The sequence below is a fragment of the Chelonoidis abingdonii genome, chromosome 3 (assembly GCF_003597395.2).
Source record: "Chelonoidis abingdonii isolate Lonesome George chromosome 3, CheloAbing_2.0, whole genome shotgun sequence".
Taxonomy (NCBI): domain Eukaryota; kingdom Metazoa; phylum Chordata; order Testudines; family Testudinidae; genus Chelonoidis; species Chelonoidis abingdonii.
In genome coordinates, this window is record NC_133771.1 from 117,608,903 (window position 1) to 117,628,328 (window position 19,426).

The window sequence follows — 19,426 nt, forward strand, 5'->3', positions numbered from 1 at the left end:
ACCTCATCTGGAATACTGTGTGCGTTCTGGTCTCCCATGTTTTAAGAAGCGATGATTCAAACTGAAACAGGTTCAGAGACGGGCTACTAGGATGATCCTTTAGGAATCGAAAACTGTGCTTATGAAAGGAAGAGATCAAAGGTTTTGTCTGAAAACAATAACAAAAGAAGGTTGAGGGGGTGATATTATGAACTCTTTATAAGGTATAATCAGAGGGATATAATATTCAGGGAGGGAGAGGGGATTCACTTAGTTGTACCAATGTGGACACAGAACAAATGGATATAAACTGGACCTAGGAAGTGTTTTAGACTTTTGAAATTAGATTGAAGGTTTTTCTAACCCATTAGAGGAGTGAAGTTCTGGAACAGCCTTCCAAGGGAGTAGCAGGGGCAAAAGACATATTCTGGCTTCAAGGACTTAAGGCTTCGCTTAAGTTAGGAGGGTGATCGGTATGATGAGATAGCCTATTTTTGGCATATTAATTTGGCAATTGATCTCTTGATTATCAGCAGGTAAGTATGCCAGTGGTCTGTGTGGGATGTTAGATGGCAGGTGGGATCTGAGTTACTATAGAGTAATTTCTTTCCTGGGTGCTGGCTGATGAATCTTGCACACACATGCTCAGGGTTTTAACTGGATCGCCATATTTGGGGTTGGGAAGGAATTTCCTTCCAGGGCAGATTGGCACAGAGGCCCTGGAGGTTTTCCGCCTTCCTCTGCAGCATTGGGGCACGGTGTACTTCTTGCTGGAGGATTCTCTGCAGCTTGAGGTCTTCAAACCACAATTTGAGGACTTCAATAACTCAGACATAGGTTAGGGGTTTGTTGTAGAAGTGGATGGGTGAGATTCTGTGGCCTGCATTGTGCAGGAGGTCAGACTAGATGATCATAATGGTCCCTTCTGACCTTAAAGTCTGGGGGCGGGGGGGGATTAAACCTGGGTCTCCCACATCTCAGGTGAGTGCTATAGCCACAGACCTAAAAGTATAAGGTTGGCACCATGACCACTTCCTCTGGCATCCAGATTTTGAACTGTTCCTGGTCTGTTAGGTAATCTTTGAGCACATCTATCGGATCAGGCCCCTACAGTGGGAAAGGCAGTCCTATACCTATTTTCCCCGTCTGTGGATCACAATGAAGTTTAGCAGTGTGCATGCTCAGAGGCAGAAGAGCCTGGGGAACTTTTACAGTAGAAAATTTAGGTGGTGTCAGAGTCTAGAGGCCTACAGGTTTAGGCGGCAGCCAAGTGGGAGTTTTGTGGATCTCAGTCGTGTCTAAAACTGTGACTTGGGTGCCTACATCTGGGTTTAGGAATCTAAGTACCTTTGAGGATCTGGGCCTCCATTATTTAGCTGTGTAGATGAGCATCCTCAGCAAATCAAAGCCTCCCATAATTCTGGATAGTAGGAGATCCCAGAGAACTCTTTCCTGGGATCTATAAGCCTGACCACTGGATACACTCTCCCACCAAGCATAAGATATCCCAGAAGTCCTACTTGGCTAGCACACTCAGAGAAGCTGCAGGTAAGTTTGCCATGACTATAACTTATGTGCTGAAACCACTGTCCAGGGGGAGATACACCATCAGATGGGGCTGCCAGTGTTAGAAGTACTGTGCATGTGCATATGTCACAAGTTACAAATGTGCAGATGAACTGTTGTCAAGTCACAGAGAAATTCTCTCGTGTGACAAGAGTAAGCTCTCCCAGTTTGTTTTAACTTCCTTGTTTATACCAGCAGCAATTTCTTCTCAGATGTCCATTCAAGTGAATGAAAAGACAAAATGTCCAGAAACAAAGTGAAGAAATGTATTAGATTTCCCCAAGTTAAGCAATTAATAGTGTTGACACTCAGGTGATCCTAGTTAGGTTTCCAACGTAACACTATAATGACAACTAGAGTAAAGTTCCTACGATTTATGGTCCTATTGCTTCACCCTGTCTGCAAATGCAACATAAGCATCACAGTTTATACTGTGAATATTTTTTTTTTCATTATTTGTATTGTGGTAGTGTCTGTGAGCCCTGAACGGGACCCACTGTACTATGCCCTAGACAAAAGCAAGACTGCCCCTGCCCTGAAGAGCTTACAATCTAAGTATAAAATGAGAAATGACAGATGGCTACAATGTCCAGGAAAAGCATAAGGTAATGAGGTGATTATGAACAGCATGATAAGTAGACACAGCACACTGAGATTATCTTTTATGAGCATAAGGGCAGTGTTGCCAGCAATCTCTATTTTAGTGCAAGTTTTGTGTGTTTGTTTGTTTGTTTGTTCTTAATGTTCCAGCTCCTGGAGCCAGGTAATTATTGGGCTTTTTTTTTTTAATGAAAGTTTCTGGTCCTCATAGCTGAGGAGAAAAGTTTGAAAATATGAACCATAATGGTGCAAAAACAAAAAAAACCTGAAGACAAATAAACCCATATTATCAGACTTAAAAATTGTGAAATTTTGAGGCCTGACTCATGATTTCTTGAAACAAAATGGGTGAGATAATATCTCTTATTGGACCAACATGATTTCTTAACAATTGAGGCTGGAAATATTGCAGGGTTAAGAAACTTTCTTTTTTCAACACAAATTACAGAGATTAAGGAATATTTTATAAGTAAATGCTAAAATTATTGATCATGACATGAATCTTGATTGCACATATGAAAATGGGGGCAATTTGGCACATACAAATTGGGCCTAATACTTCTTTTAGCCACACCAGTGTAAATCTGGACTAATTGCACTGGAATCAATGGAGTTACACTGCTGTATAATCAGAGTAAGACCTTATCTACAATAGGGGAATGGGGAAAAAATTCCCACTGGTGCATCCAGAATTAGGAACAATGAGATCCCTAATGTATAGTAGAGTCTTGCAATGGCTGGTATTTTTAACACTAGAGCTGTTCTGAGCAGGGTTAGATGACACAGTGTTTAAAATGGCAGTAGCCACAGAAACTTCCTCTATACTAGGGGTATGTGTACATGACAAAAAATGTCCCACATCAGTGAGCCTCAGAGTCCAGCTCAGCTGACTTAGGCTCATGCTCTGGGACTAAAAATAGCAATGTAGACCTCTGGACTTGGGCTGCAGTGCAGGCTCCAAAACCAGGAGGTTGGGGGTTGGGTCTCAAAGTCCAGGCTCCAGCCTGAGACCAAATGTCTACACTGTTATTTTTAACCCCATAGTGTAAACCCAAGTCACTTGAGCTGGGCTCTGAGACTTCTTGACATGTTTGCAGTGTAGATGTACTCTAGGGCTTCTATTTTTGTAACACTATTGTTAACTGGAAACTTTTGCCAAAAAAATCTTAACCTAGTCAATATATGTAGGAGCAAGATTGAATCTACTATGGTTTTTTGCAAATTAAGTTTTCTGTGAAGGCTAGTCACGTGTCAAATATTCAAAATGGGTCTGAGCATTAAAAATGAATATGTGTGCGCACACACACTCGCACAAGAAAATCAGTTAATACACAAATCAGTTAATACAGTATATCACAAATACACTTCAGTTAACTGAATTTCTATATGCAGTTAAATGGTTTACACAATAAATATATATTTGATAAACAAATGCAAGTGCATATGCACACATGAAACAGCTAAATTTTTTAAATGATGGAGGCTAGATGAGTATCTTTTTTAGAGGATGATATGGTGTCTCTGGAAGAGTTGCACTGTAATTAAACAGTGGAAGAAGTGGTTTCTGAAGATTGTACATTTAGAAAACTTTTTACTTTCTTGGTGTGAGGTTTAATTTGGTCTCTGCACCCTCACACCAAGAAGTATCTGTCCTTGAATTAAAAGAAAACTGAAGTGATTGTTAATGACTATTCATCTTAATATTTATCTTAAGATCTTAGCTGAATTTTTTTAAAATGTATAAATACCTGTCACTGTTTTGACATTTCTGCACATGTGAAAAGTTCTATGGTCTCTCACTGAGAATTTCAATTTCATTGTTTCTTCCCAATAAATCCACTCTGATGTAGGCCTCAACCAAGCAAAACATTAAAGCAGGGGTCGGCAACCTTTCAGAAGTGATGTGCCGAGTCTTCATTTATTCACTCTGATTTAAGGTTCTGTGTGCCGGTAATACATTTTAACGTTTTTAGAAGGTCTCTTTCTAGAAGTCTATCATATATAACTAAACTATTGTTGTATGTAAAGTTAATAAGGTTTCAAAATGTTTAAGAAGTTTCATTTAAAATTAAATTAAAATGCAGAGCCCTCCGGACCGGTACCCAGGATCCAGGCCGTGGAGTGCAGCTGAAAATCAGCTCGCATGCTGCCTTCTGCACGTGCCATAGGTTGCCTACCTTGCATTAAAGCATCTGTTTAACTTTAATCATGTGAGTAATCCAAGTGATGCCAATGGGGTATTCATATTCTAAAATTAAGCATAGTTATGTGCTTTGCGGATTAGGGCCATAGTTAATGAGATACATGTTGGTTATGCAGACACCTCTCAAAAATGGTATATAATTAATGAAAAAATAAGCACTTTCACCAGAGGAATGCATGTAGAGGCTGGAGACTTTCAGCCTACCCAAGGTATGTCCATATTTACTGGAAATTTTAGAAAAATATATTGGTTGGGAGGTGGATACGAGATTAAAACCTTAGTGTATAAAGCCCTAAATATGTGGGTCCTGAAAGACGCGCCTCCCACAGGTGTACCACAGTAGTCAACAATACCAGAGTGCTTCCAGAGTATTTTCAGCAAGGGCTCACCGCTTTGGAACTTCCCCCTTCCTGTTTATGTCTAAAATAACTGACCTTCAATGTTTCTTTAAGGCCTGTTTTCCTTATTTTGAAGAATATGGAGAGTTGGAGAGATATGGTGCTTAAGAGAAGATTTGCTAATATAATACCTAGCTCTATTATGGATTTACCAATAGATTTCACAGTGCTTTACAAAGGAGATCGTATATTATTCCATTTACAGATGAGAGAATGAAGCATAGAGATGGAAATGACTTACCAGAGTAAGGAGACTCCAAATTTTGTGCTGTTTACTTGTAATATTTATTATACACTTTAATGTATGTGTATTAGGAAAGAACAATTTTTTTAAAGGACACTTTTAAGGCTGTAGGCTAACCGATCAAATTATAGCCAGTTTGGAGCCCAGAAGTCAACACTTGACAGTATTTGTGCTCAAATGAGTTGATTTCGGTTCAGTAACCACGTCCACCACTATTTCTGTGACAAAGTTCCCCTCTACTTGGTGGGGTCCTGCACTATTTGGCAGATTGCTTCACCTCAGTGATCTTCCGCACAGTCTGGGTCAAACTTCTCCTGTGTCTGATCAGAGTTGGGGGTTGGGGAACCCAGGCCACCCTCTACTCTGGGTTCCAGCCCAGGTCCTGTGGATGTCAGCGTCTATAGTGCTTCCTGCAACAGCTGCAGAGTAGCTTACAATCCCTGCTACTTCCCATGGCCTCCTACAACCTTCTTTATCCTCACCCAGGACCTTCCTCCTGTGTCTGATAATGCTGTACTCCTTAGTCCTCCAGCAGCACTCCCACTCCTTGCACTCTTGCTCCAGCTCCTCTCACACACTCCTCTCCTCTGACTCCCCTCTCCTGACTGAAGTGAGCTCTTTTAACCCAGTGCCAGATTAGCCTGCTTGATTGCTGCAGGGATCTAATCAGCCTGTCTGCTTAATTGGTTCTAGCAGGTTCCTGATTACTCTAGTGCAGCTCCTGCTCTGGTCACTCAGGGAACAGACACTGCTTTTCCAGTGGCCAGTATCTCTCCATCTACTCCTTGCTGTAGAAGGAGCGGGAGAGGGCTTGCTGCTGTCGTTCTGCTGGCACTGGCCCCTTCTTGCTGTTGCTGCGTGCTGCTCGTCTGTTCCTGCTCCTAGCTGCTCCCTGGCTGGGTAGACACCACCACTCACCCTTCTCTGCTGCTTGTTGCTGGTGCGGTAGTGTTCCCCCACCTCATTACTGTGTTACTCCACCTACAGCCCCTTGGGGGAAGGTGGCTGCTGGCCTGCTTCCAGAGAGGAGGGAATGAGGACCCAGCTCTTCTTGTGAGGACCTTCTGACGGGGTCCCTCCTGCGCTGACCAGACCACCACCACCTGGAGCTGCTGGGGTTCTGCGGCTGTTGCTGGGAGCTGTTGGTGCCTGGAGAATGAGAGAAGGAGAAGAGGACGCCGCTGCTGGTGAGACCGCTGTGAACGACCACTGTGGAAGGGGCATTCCTGACTGAGTCTTTTTCAAACTGTGCTCTTGTGGTGGGGGTTTGGACTGTGTCTGTTGGAACGGGGTGTGTGTGGAGCCTGCCTGCTCCATCTGTGTTTCCCTTTTGCCCCCACCATATTGTTACCCCCTTCACCCCCCGCTGGCTGTTTCTTCTGCTTCGGACTCCTGCCTCTGGACTGAGCTGCTCGCCTACTCACCCGCGCTTCCATTCATTTGGGCTACAGCAGCGCAGCCAACCATTGACTTTTTTGGCACAAATGCCCGTGAGCACACCCCCCCCGCACCCTGGGCTGACCTGTCCTCTTTGCCACATTTGTCTGCCCCATCCATTTCCTCTGTGGCCTGATAGTCCTGCCCCAGCCCTGCAGCTACCCCGTGGTCCTCCACCCATTCCAGCTCGCCCTTTCCCCCCATTCTGTGACCCCAGCCCTGATTGGTCCTCTCCTTCCTCCTGTGCGCCCATTGCCCCTCCATGTGCTTGTGCCTTCCCCCATTTGCGTTGTCCTTGTTCACTGCACCCCCCATGCCGTTGTCCCCCCTGATCCTATGCAACTAGAGGAGCCGAACTCCCCTCTTGCTTCGGATGACCTGATTTGCCCTCCCACCCCTAGGTCCTTGGTTGCTTCCCACACCCCTTTAGCCTTCCCTTTCTGGCACCCTCCTCCCCTGCCTGCAGCCTAGTGGGGAGGTGTGGTCACCTCCTCTCCTTCCTCTCCCCTCGCTGTTTGTCCCCCTCCCCGCTCTCGTTATGGCGGGGGACGCGGCAGGGGATACCCCTCACAATGCTCCCACCGCCCCTCCTCCACCTGCCCCCATGTCCACTGCCTAAGCCTCTACCTCAGCTGCCGATGCCGATCCACCTACTACCACCCCTGCTGGGGCACCGGCGGCGGCGAGTACCGGGGAGACCTCCACTGCTGCCACGTCCCTCGCCCCTTCCGATTCAGGGGGAGCCCCCCCAGCCAGTGGGAAGGGTCAAGGTGGGAAGAAGGGTAAGGGCCCTGCTAGAAAGGCCAGGCCCTCCATGGCGGAGACTGCTCCTGCTGCCACGATCCCGCTACCAGCCGCGGCATCCCTCCCGGTTATTCCCTCCACCAGCTCCATGGGTGTCCCTCCCCTGGCCCCCAGGGCGTATGCCCAGGTGGCGGTGGCCCCCCTGTCTGCTGTTGCTCCTCCGACCGCCGCTTCCACTACCATCTACACCAGCTGGGGCCCCTTTCCCACCTTGACCAGGAAGCACGGCGTCCGTTGCCTCCTGGTGCCCGCCTCGCCCCACGTGGAGACCTACATAAGGGCATTGGCGAGGGTGGTGGGGCCCACGGCTATCGTGGCAGCCTCCAAAATGTACGGGAGGGTGGTCTTCTTCCTGGCATCAGAGGCCGCCACACACGAGGTGGTAGAGACGGGCCTGGCGGTGGGGGGCGTGTTCGTCCCCCTGGAGCCGTTGGAAGACCTGGGGGTCCGCTTAATCCTGACCTCCGTCCATCCCTTCCTGCCCAATACCGGAGGGACTGCCCCTTGGCCCAGCACGGAGGAGTGTCCAGGACCCCTGAGCCCCAGCAAGGTACCGACCCTGTCATCACCGGAACCCCTGGCTGCCCAGCACCTGAAGCTGCCCCTCCTCCTCCTTCTCGGTCCACCACTGTGGAGGAGGGTGCGGCGGGGATACCGCCGGACGTGGGAGAGGGCTTGCCCAAGGGGGAATCCTCCCTCACTTCTGCTGTCCCACCATTGCCTCCCCGGATCCCTGAGCCATTGCCCTTGCCCCCCGACCCGACCCCTGTTGGCCAGTCCCCGGATGATACCATGGAGGGCTGATCCTTAGCGCAAAGGAAGCGGGGCAAGCGGAAGGCTCGAACCTCCTTACATCCTTCAGATTTGGAGGGCCCCTGGAAGAGCAGGAGGGGGGGCAGCGATGACGAGTCTTCCGCCTTGCCCCCGATGACTCCCGTTCTGTGGTGCCGGCTGGGGACACTGTGGCAGCACCGGAGGGTAACGCCGCCCCTCCTCCGGAGTCCCTTCCCATGGAAGCCCCCAAGGGAGCCTCTCTCGCCCCCTTCCCACTCGATGCCTCTGCGACCGCCGAGGTGGGTATCGCCTTGGGTGCTGGCGGGAAGGGCCCTGAGGTGGTGGATGGTGATCTCCCTTCCATCTATGAGGAGATCGAGGCCCTGGGTCTGACCCCAGTCACGCAGGGGGAGGACGACCCTCTGCCAGCGGGCCTCGATCTGGGCGACCTCACTGTGGTCCCCCTGTCCCTAAGTTCCCTTCCCCTAACTGCTGCTTCTGCTCCCACCTCTAAGGGTCCCCTGGATTCTTCCATCGACCTGGCTGCGGATAGCACCCTGTTGACGGCCGCCGAGCCCATTGGGGCAACGGCCAGTGCCCCGCTGCCGAGCCCCGGTTCCCAGGGGGTGTCCCTCTTGGGTGTGGAGGACCTGCCCTCCTTCCTAGGCAAGGATCCCGTTGACGAACATCTATCTCTGGATGCCGGGGCTGCCGCAAGTACCACAGTGGCTGAGCCCAGCATCGTTAGGGGTCGCCTTCCTACTTCCCAGATCCCTGAGCCTGGCTAGAAAGGGCCACTGTCCAGCGGCTCGACTATGGAGGCTCAGGATCCTGCCTCTGCCCCCTTCCCCGATTCTCTCCCTGATCCCTGCCCTACTCCTGTCAGCCCTGTCCTTGTCCCTCCCACCTCCTGTGATGCTAGTGCTCCCCCTGGGAATACCCCCCAGGGAGTGGCTTCACTACTTTTTCCTTGTCCCAACTTACCAGGGGCTGCTGTTCTCCTTCCGCTGCCCCTTGTTGAACCGGGGAAAGGGGCAGGTCTCGTGGCATCAGCCCATCGGACGCCACGTCGGGGGTCTGCCCCCTGCCTGCCCACATCGGTGGGCCACAGGGCTGTGATGGGGGCCCCACTGGGGGACAGTCATTGATCAGTGACCCTGCCCCCCCATGTGCTGAGGGAGGAGCTGCGGGAGTTCCTTGAGGACGTCCATGGCTCCTGTAACAAGGTCCAGCTTGCGCTCCAGCAGCGGGGGGATTTCCATCACATCCTCTGGGCCGCGAGGGCCCTCATGGGGGAGGGTAAGAGGACCGGAAGCAGGCTGCTGCGGCCTACCAATGGGTCTGCCTCTTCTGTGACTCTTTACTTACCTATGGGGTAGGTCACGGATTGCTGCGCGGCATGCTGGAGGCCATGGGCGTGTCTGCCGGCGACGATCCCCTGCAGCCCTCCTCATGGCGCCAATCATCTTTGCCTCTTTAAATGCCTGGGGCTGTAGGATGGGTCTCCGCAGGACCCAGGTGCTCTCCTTCCTCTGGGGGGGTGTACTGTGTGGTTTTCCTGCAGGAGACCCATTCGGATCCGGCCGCTGAAGCTAGCTGGTGGCTGGAGTGGGGGGACGGGGCCTACTTTAGCCACCTCTCAGTTTGCGTGGCTGGAGTGGCGACCCTGTTCTCCCCCGACCTACGGCCTTAGGTGCTGGGGGTCGCCGAGGCTGTGCCGGGCCGCCTGCTGCACCTCCAGGTCCACATGGAGGGGCTTGTGGTTAATCTCATCAACGTTTATGCCCCGACATCAGGCCCGGAGAGGTTACATTTTTATCAGCAGGCGTCCGCCTTCCTCGGCTCCCTGGATCCTTGTGAGTGCCTGGTCCTGGCAGGGGACTTTAACACCACCCTCGAGGAAAGGGACCACTCGGGGACTGAGCAGTGCCCAGCCATCACAGACGTCCTCCGGGAGATCATCGAACACCACTCCCTGGTGGACGTCTGGCGCAACCACCACCTGGACGACGTCTCGACGTTCACCTTCATCCGGGTGGAGGCCCATCAGTCGCGCCACTCCCGGCTGGACCGCATTTACCTGTCGCATTTCCACCTTTCACGGGCCCACTCCTCCAGCATTCGGCCAGCCCCCTTTTCGGATCATCACTTTGCCACCGTGATGGCGTCTCTGTGCACGGAGAGGCCAGGGCCAGCCTATTGGTACTTTAATAATAGTTTGCTGGAGGATGCGGGCTTCGTGGCGTCCTTCCGGGAGTTCTGGCTGGCCTGGTGAGGGCAGAGGCGCGCCTTTCCCTCGGCGTGGTTGTGGTGGGATCTGGGGAAGGTGCGCGCCCTGCTCTTCTGCCATGACTACACCCGCGGTGCCAGCCGACGGAGGGATGCGGTGATAAAGCAATTGGAGTGGGAGGTTTTGGAGCTGGAGAGGCGTCTGGCTGCCAGCCCCGAGAATCCATCCCTCTGTGGAGCATGCCGGGAGAAGCGGGAGGAGCTCCAGGCCCTCGAAGACCATCGGGCCCGGGGTGCTTTTGTTCGATCCCACATCCACCTCCTTCGGGGATGAGATCACGGCTCCCACTTCTTCTACGCCCATGGAGAAAGGAGGGGGCCAAGAAGCACATACACATGAACCTACTGGCGAGAGACGAACGGACCCCCTCACGGATACAGGCGAGATAGTGCTGAGAGGAGCCAGGGGCCTTGCTACGCGACTCTCTTATTCTCCTGATCCGATCCGACTCCAATACTTGCATGAGTGCTCTGGACGGGCTTTCAATGAGTCAGCACCAGCGACCAGGGACTGGCTGAGCAGCTGGCCTCTCACTATGGCGAGTTCTCGAGAAAGCCCTCGATACGCAGACCCACCATAAATTTCCAAAGGGCAGGATGGGCGTGACCGAATGAAGAGTTCTACTGCAGTGTTATACGTCCTCAGCCAGACCTGGTCCCGTCTGGCTGAGCTTTGCAGAGCGGGGCTCCCTCTCTCGTAGCAGGCAAGCCGTGCTCACCTTTATTGCTGAAGAGAGGGACCATCCACGACTTACGAATTGGCTTCCATGCTCGCTCCTCAGCACGTACTCACAAAATTGTCGAAGGCCATCTCAATGGCGGCTGGTCCATGCTGGAAACGGGTACCCATCCAGACCGTAACCCTAATCGACACCGTGTCCGGCTGCACGATGCTTTTGATAACTGTATCTTGGTCCAGGACCTCTTGAGAATGTTAGGGTGTAGGCGGATCTGTGTTCGGCGCTGCCTCTTGTCCCGGGATCAGCGAGAAGCGTTCGGACGGGTGGACACGGGGCATGCTCCGTGAGCACGTCTGAGAGCGTTCCTCGGTTGAGCCCAGTTTGTTGGGTTTGTTCCTACCAGGGCTCTATGCTTTCTGGCGAGTGTCTGGTTCGAGGCTAAGATCTGGACCCTGACCGGGGCCGATCAGCTTCGCGGCGGGGAGTGCGGCAGGTGCCCCCTCTCGAAACCAGCTGTACCGCTCTGGCGATTGAGCCCTTCCTCTGTCTCCTCCGCGTGAGAGGTTGACGGGGTTGTGTGCTTCGGGACTGGAGCTGCGGGCAGTCCTAGTTGGCGTACGCTGATGTGTGCTCCTCATGGTCCAGGACCTGGGCGACTGGCATGAGTGGAGCTTGCCAGGCTATGTACTCGCTCAGGCCTCCTGCCGCCCGGATGGTCAACCTGGGTCAAGGAGCTCTGGCCTAGTGGTCGGTGCGGTGGCGAGAGTGCTCCCTCCCCCCACGGCTTCAGGCCAATCCAGTGGAGCGCGGGTCCACTGCTTCTATCTTGGAGTTATACCTTTCTGCCACCATCCATCTCCGTCAGAGAACTGGCACAGTTGTGGAGGGCAGGGTGACGGCAGCAGCTCCGCAAAATAGACAGGACGACTCCGGTGCCTTTCCTTCAAGCGGAAGGCACTGGTGCTTAATCAACTGGTTCCTGTCCCATTGCTCTGGGTACCGCTCCACTCCATGCGCTCCCGGCCCCAGATTTCCTGAGTGTCAACCTCTGGCGGTCGATTCTGAGAGGTTCTCTGGCTTTGGCCAGGAATGCCACTGAGTCTCTGCAAGGGGTGCCTCACTCGCCACCTGGAGGATGGGCAAGGGCATGAGGTGGGGGAAAGGGGGGGGCTGGAGGGGGGGTGTCCTACTCACTGCAGGTCTCATGTCTTCCGCCTCTACCAGGCCCTGCGGACTCCTGTCATGGTGAGTAGTCCGGCGTGGAGCATATTGGCGCACACCTTCCTCCTCCGCTTCTGAGGGCTCCAATATGACCAGCAGCTCTTTTACCTCCATCCGAGAGGTCTTCCGCAAGACCTCTCCAGGCTGCCGGTCTTCAACCAAGACCTCCTCCGGACCTGGAAGCTCTTTTCAACGACCAGGTCCATGGCGGCCACCATGGCAGTTGATCTCGTCGTGGAGCCCCTGCTACACAATCCCCAGCTTCGTGTGCAGGTGGCGGAGTCCCCCGCGGTGCACCAGAGGCTGGTCTTGGCGGAAGTCACCAGAGTCGGAGACCTCCTGGACTACGACTGGGGAGACTGGCTGGATCCCCTGACGCTTGCTCAGCGCATGGGACTTTCCAGCCCTGGTACTTCCCAGCGCGTACTTCAGGAGGTGAAAGCCTCTTTACAGCCCGCTGCTCAGGCCTACCTCGACTGGGTTCTATGAGTGGGCATGCCCCGCCCACCCTCCACCCCTGGCCCTGTGGACATTTTTATCGGGCCCCTGCCCCGTGGACCCAATCAGCCCCCCCACCCTTTCACTGTAGCCGGCTGCACAATCTGCAGTCGGTTCTGTTCCAGATCACGCCAAGGAAACATCTATACACGCTTGTGCTCCAAACTCTTCACTACCTCAACCTCGCGTCCCGCCCTGATACCAACTGGCGGGACCTCCTGCCACCTCTCGAGGTTGAGAAGCCCCGATGGGTCAGCTTATACTCTGCCTTGGTCCCGAGGCCTGCCGTGGATGTTAGTTGGTGGCTCCTTCACGGGGCCATGAGCACGGGCGTGTACTTGGCGTGGTTCACTCCTGTCCCCAACACCTGCCCTTTTTGTGGTGTGAAAGAGACCCTGGCACACATTTATTTAGAGTGCGCCAGATTGCAACCCCTTTTCCGGCTCCTCTTGAATATCTTATTGTGTTTTTGGTTACACTTTTCCCCTCCCCTTTTTATCTAAGCACTCCCCATCTGTGGCCCCACAAAGTCGCGGGATCTCCTTATCAATTTCCTCTGGGCCCTGGCCAAACTAGCCATCTACAACACCAGGGAGAGGAGGTTGGCCGACAGGATTTCCTGCGACTGTGGGGCCTATTTCTGCTTCTCCGTCCATTCATGAATCCGGGCAGAGTTCCTCTGGGTGGCGTCCACTGGCTCCCTTTACGCCTTTGAGGAGCAGTGGGCATTGTCTGGGGTTCTCTGCGCGGTGTCCCCATTAGGTTCCCTTCATTTAGCCCTATGACCTCACTCCCAATCCTGTTTTTTTAATTAGTTGTCCCACAAAATCATTTGGTGTCACAGACCTGTGGATCCTCCCCTTAGGCTAGGGGGAGGTCCTTTAGAAGTGGGTGGGCTTCACCCGCCCACCTCCTGGATGCCAATAGGACTAGACTCCTGTATCCCACTGGTCTGGGTCTGTCACACTACATAATGAAAAGTAGTGCTTTCATTTTCATCCTGGCTGGTAATATCAGACAGGCCAAGGACTGAATGGACCTGGAGCCAGAAGTGCTTTTTTCCTTACAAGTGGTCTCTTTAAGGAACAGGATGAGGCATGTTGGTATCAGAGTAGGGGAAAGCTTATACTGAGGCTTCCTATGCTATACTTGTTCTATGGCTATGTAAAGAACATCTAGGCTGGAGGATCTGGCACTGTTGTTCCCCCAAATTTCCTTGGTTTTTTTGTGTGTGTGTTTTGTTGTTTGTTTGTTTTTCAATTGTTCATATTGGAAAGCTTTGACTTTTATTTTACTTGTTTTACTGGCACTTTTCAGAGTTTTGTGTGTTTAACTTATACAATGGAATTGTCAAGGACAACTGCTGGGGGAGTAGAATGTGCAGAATTTGTACTAAGCATTTATTTTTCTGAACAGGAGACAGAATTGGCTAGGGGTGGTTAATATTGGTTATGGAGTTAGGTAATTATAGCAGTCGGGCATGAGGCCAGAGGATGGTGGTGGCAACCTATTGCCACATACTACTTAGGTTTAGGGAGTACTTCAGGTTATTTTTAAATACACTAGCAGTCAGCCAGTGAGTGAATGTAAGAGTGAGTGAGTGTAATGTAAGAATTTTAATGAAAATAATCATTATTATTGTGCCTTGTGTGTTACTATTTGTAATAAAAGTAAGTACATCACAGGTTGTATGTCAGGACTCTTACTGTTATATTTACAAAATATGTAGAAAGGGAGGTTTGGCTGCAGAATTCCAACTGGAGTCATTGGGGGAAAAAGGCAGCTACAAGCAATACTCTGCTTGGAAAATGTAGGGGCCATAGTAAAATACCTCATGGGATCTACTATAACGGTATTGACAACTGAGTTGAACTTGGAAAAAGGATTTCATTTGTTTGGACTTTGGAAAAGTCTTTATAGCTCCAATTGAGCAAACCATCCCTGATCAGTAAAGCCCTTAAGCACATGCTTATCTTTTGGCTTCATTGTGCATTAAAGTTAAGAAAGTTCGTAAATGCTCTCCTCTATAAGGCTTCAGCAAGCACCTAGTCATATGCTTGAGGCCTTAAAGAAATGTAATAATTATGCAGGGATGTTGTACAAATCTGAGTCTCTGACAAAAGGAGAAAAACACTTATCTTAAAAATACTATTACTTTTTTACTACATTTTTCAAAAGCCAATCATATAAAGGGACTGAAAAGTAGTAAAGCCAGCAACTCTTCTTGAAGTTTCTGGAGTCTCAAACTTTCTCTCATTGTTTTCCACCTTCTATTTTAGTAGATTATTACAAAAAATACTTCCCCAAAATGGGGCATACAGTAGTATCTCATTTAAACTGGTGAATGCTATTAAAACTTATTTTATTTTCAATTGACTACTTTTTAAAGTAATATAGTTCTCCCTTACGTTGAAAAAATTTCTTGAATTTGTCATTCCAGTACGTAGTGACTGAGATGCATTTTACAGAGTGTAAATTTTTCACAGTTTTTGGTAAGGCATGGCTGCAAACAAAACACACACACACACATATATGACACACACACAGACACAGAGACTTTGGAATTCAAATGAGCTGAATGTAATTTGTTGATACATGTTATCGATGATGTACTTTTTTGGTTTATTCAATAAAAAGATTTATTTAATAAAGCTGTCTTTCTCAGCTTTAAAACCATTACTTAAAAGTACCTCAACTACTTTGGCATGGCTAAGACATCTTCTTTAAGTTTAAATACTTTTCCAAAATATTTACGATTAATATAATTGGATACTTTTTAGCTGTTACTTGAACAAACTAATTGTACAGTGCCTCCAAAAATATATATTATTTTGGTATGCCAAACTATGATATGTAAGCCTACAATAATGTTCTACTGTAACAGCTCATCATGAATTTAAATGCTGAAGCAGGCTGTTTTTTCCATAGATTTCCCTTCTCTAAGGGTCAAATTCAAATCTTGCAAGACTGCTAGATTTCAGGAACCACTAAAAGCATAAAAGTACCTCTTAATCATGTCCTTATCTCAAATGTCCTGTTTGTTCTTTACTCTTAAATAGATGAGCTGTTGGAAACTGAAAGCTGGCAGTATCAGAGGAGATAGGAAAGAAGCAACCTAAGAAATTAGTGGTTTTGAACCTCCAGAGGTAACAATATAGCTGTTGACCAGGTACTGCTAAATTGTAATAGAACAACCTCAAGGTACAGTAGTTTTTCATGAATGTGGGGGGAAAAATCCAGACCATCACTGTTCATATTAAACTCTTACTTGTCTGAAGTTAAAATCAATTTCTTTACAAAATTATTTTCCTTTACTGAAGGTCTACTCTGGTTTGTTATTTTAGGACTGCTCATGAGTTCTGAATTGCTGGCATTGGTATTTTTAATATAAAAACAAGACATTAAAACATTTATTTTCAAAAAAACAAAACCAAGAATTACAATGGACTCTTAAAACAGGTAAGAAAAACCCCCAGCAAGTTACAATTTTTACTTACTAACCTCAACATGGTCCTCTAAAGTTAATAAACAAACATAAAAAGCTAGCCTATTCCTACACCAGAAATATCAGAACATTTTCTTTTTAACTCTTGTTATACATAGTCTATGCCCTCAAAAAAACAAAGAGCCAAATTCTGAGATCCCAACTCAGGCAAAGCTCTCATTAAAATCAATGGGAGCTGTGCTTGAGTAGGGAGTGTAGAATTTAGCCCTAAATTAAGAGGACATTAAGACTAACCAGTTAAATATTTGGAAGTCAGGCAATGACAAAATCCACAGATCTGCACCATCAATGGCAATTTCCTATAGCATGGGACAAAACTGGTAGCAAGGAGAATTAATATTCTTCAGTGGATGAATCTGGGTGAATGTAGTTAAATTCCTTACTTGTCAACATTTTATTAATGCTTGATTTCCAAGATAACCTATAGTAGCAGTTGTGGAAGTTAACTCCAATTGGTGGGCTCTTAAACAGTTGGGTCATTGCTCCTCTGCCAGCAACTGCCAGGTAAACTGCCACTAGGCTGAAGACTTGGTGGACCTTCCAGCTAGGAAAAGGGACACTTTCAGGTGAGTACCAATAAATATTCGTGTTAAAGTTTTATGTAACACTTTTTTTCCATGGTAGGAAACCAATCTAAAACATGATTTAAAAAACAGGTTACTTAAATCCAGTTATGGTGGCTGTTGTTAAAACTGTTTTTCAATCTTGTTCTTGAGTCTCTAGCGTATCAGAAATGTCAGCACTGAGCTCAGGGACATGAATGCACTCTATTCTTCAAGCAGTTTTTCAGCACCACACTTCTTAAAAACTCTTGCAGTCCAATTCATATTTTTCACTGATGGAAGATGAAACTGTAACAGGTTCAGAGAAGGGCTACTAGGGTGATCCAAGGAATGGAAAACCTGTCATGTGAAAAGAGACTCAAAGAGCTTGGCTTGTTGTTTAGCCTAACCAAAACAAGGCTGAGGAAATATGATTGCTCTCTATAAATATATCAGAGGAATAAATATCAGGGAGGTATTTAAGCTCAATACCAATGTGGACACAAGAACAAATGAATATAAACTGGCTATCAGGAAGTTTACCCTTGAAATTAGACGAAGGTTTCTAATCATCAGAGGAGTGAAGTTCTGGAGCAGCCTTCCAAGGGGAGTAGTGGGGGCAAAAGACATATCTGGCTTCAAGACTAAGCTTGATAAGTTTATGGAGGGGAGGGTATAATGGGATAGCCTAATTTTGGCAATTAATTCGTCTTTGACTACTAGTGGTAAATATGCCCAGTGGCTTGTGATGGGATATTAGATGGGGTGGAATCTGAATTACTGCAGAGAATTCTTCTCTGGGTGACTGGCTGGTGAGTCTTGCCCACATGCTCAGGGTTTAGCTAATCGCCATATTTGGGGTGGGGAAGGAATTTTCCTCCAGAGCAGATTGGCAGAAGCCCTGGGGGGGGAGTTGCTTTCCTCTGCAGCCTTGGGCATGGGTCACTTGCTGGAAGGTTCTCTGCACCTGAAATCTTCAAACCATGATTTGAGGACTGCAGTGGCTCAGACACAGGTTTGATACAGGAGTGGGTGAGTGAGATTCTGTGGCCTACATTGTGCAGGAGGTCACACTAGATGATCATAATGGTCCCTTCTGACCTTAAAGTCTATGATTCTATGTTGTAAACAGTATGACAGTTAAAACATGAATACTTACCTTATATTATCAACAGAATGGGCTCCCCGTTGGCATTATTTGAAATCCACAATGAAAGTAATAAGGCCCTGAAGCTCCAACAAGCTCTGTGCAGGCAACCCCCTGTGCCTCTGGAGTTTCTGGCAAGACTGAAGCCTTGTCTATACTACTGGGGTAAGTCGACCTAAGTTATGCTACGCCAGTTACAACTTACAGAGTGGGGAGCCTGGGCCTGGCTGGAGGTGGGGAAATGAGAGCATGCCTGAGCGACATGTATAATAGGCATGGGGAGGCTAAGCCTCTCCTAACCCAGGTCATGGCCCCGCCCACGCCCTGCCCTCACCCCCAAGCCGGGGGGGGGAGGGGTTGGTGCCAGCCAGTGGCTCAGCGCTGGTGCCAGCCAACAGCCCAGATCAGTTCGGCTGAGGGTCCTCTGGCTGTGGGGAAAAGGGGGGCTCAAGTCAGGGGCAGGACCTCAGGCAGAAGAGGCAGGGCCACGTGGCTGGAGAATGGGGTGTAGCCTGGCTAGGAGTGGGGAGTCTGGGTAGCAGCCGGGCTGAGAGCAGGGTGGAATTTCTTATCAATTTTCATGCTGGAGCCATTAAATAGGCAAAAAAGGCAGCCAACAATTGATGTAAGTAACACAGTGCCTACAGGGACACTGTGTTGCCCTACACAACCACCAAGCTTGTTTCATATAGAGTCCACAAAATGTGCTTATGGCTATACTTTCATCTTGGCACATGAGATCAATAAAGTTTGAAATAGTGGTACAGGAAGGGTTGACCATCAGTTTGTAAATGCAGATGATCAAATGATTATATAACATGTCCACAGAACAGGTTGCAAAAAAGCCTTAAATAATTATATGTGTAACCAAATAGGATGCATTAAGGATATAATACATCAGAAATATATAGTACTCAGTATACTACCAACAGAATGTGCATCACATAAAGTCTTGTTAGCACTCAGCATTCAAATCTTCCACCCTCATCTTCATTCTAGATTTTATTAATTGGTTATATTTGTTTGTGGCTGTTTTTTAGCTAATATGCTTCACTTGCTTTTTTTTTTTTTTTTTAAATCGGTCAGCAGATACTGATTCATGTTTGAAAGGTCTTTTGTAACCCTCATGCATGTTAGCAGACTGGGGCAAGGTAATAAAGTTCAGTATTTCAACTCTTACATAAAGGATCTGTAGATCTTTCTGTGCAGAATTAGAAAATAGATCAATGCTTACCTGAACATGCATTTTGCTTGTGTATTTCTTTGCAATTTATGTTGAAAGAAACATATTTTTTGCAAAATTTCTATTTTTTTTATTGCAGATGTAACACCTCACCTCTTGCGCTGGACACCTTAGCTTTGTGCTGTATTTCTCCCTACTTGTACTGCAAACAAATCTGGTCTCTGGCCTTTGTTTACCCATGTAGACTGTCTTTATGCCAATTTTAATTAGATGCACTTCAGGTTTTTTTATTGCTTAAAATTTTCATTTGGAAACTACAGTTTTAACAAGCTCTGCAAATAGCCACTGTTCATTAC